The following is a 942-nucleotide window of genomic DNA, read 5'->3' on the forward strand; positions in this document are numbered from 1 at the left end:
CCATTCCTTTTTATTGCATGGGTATGTCACATTTTATTTATCATTAATAAGTTGATGGTCTTTTGGATTGTTTCCACGCTGTTGCCCAGGCTAGAGTGCAGTAGCTTACTGCACTGACATCGTGGCATACTGCAGCCTTGATCTCCTGAGAACAAGCCATTCTTCCTCCTCAGCCTTGCAAGTAGCTTGGATTACAGGTGCCCGCCAGCATGCCTGGCTAATTTTTAAAAATGTTTTTGCAGAGATGAGGTATCCCTATGTTGCCCAGGCTGGTCTGGAACTCCTGTGCTCAAGCCTTCTTCCCAAAGTGCTGGGAATACAGACAGCCACCATGCCCAGTCTATTTTTAGTTTTTTTTGAGGTCAGTAAAACAAACTATTGTACAAACACAAAACAATTTAACAATCTATTGTTCCTTTCCACATTCCTTCAGTCACTTTTTTTTTTTTTTTTGTGAGACAGTCTCCCTCTGTCGCCCAGGCTGGAGTGCAGTATCCTGGTCACAGTTCACTATAGCCTTGAACTCCTTGGCTCAAGTGAGCCTCCTGGCTCAGCCTCCGGAGTAGCTGGGCTTACAGGCATGCCCCACCACACCAGGTTAAGGCCTTGAGTAATTAAAAAAAAAATCTTTTCCTGTGTAGGCACGATCGCAATATGGATGAAACACAGCCTTTGTTCCCGTCTGCACAAGGCTTATTCCCCGTCTTTGTTTCTCCAGAGCCTTGCACGTGGTAGGTGCTCAGCATTTGTTGACTGGATCAAGTAGGGCGAGGGAGCGCAGCTCGTTTGGGTTTGAAACTGCTCCGGACGCCCAATTAATGTTTAGCAGCGCCTGGTGACTTCAATCTCGGCCCCTCCGGCCCGACCCGCCTCCCGGGACAAAAACAAGTGGGCGAAGGCCGGCGCGGGCGCGCGGGGCATGCCGGGCGCCCCCAGGTGGGC

The sequence above is a fragment of the Rhinopithecus roxellana genome, chromosome 8, assembly GCF_007565055.1.
Source record: "Rhinopithecus roxellana isolate Shanxi Qingling chromosome 8, ASM756505v1, whole genome shotgun sequence".
Lineage (NCBI taxonomy): Eukaryota > Metazoa > Chordata > Mammalia > Primates > Cercopithecidae > Rhinopithecus > Rhinopithecus roxellana.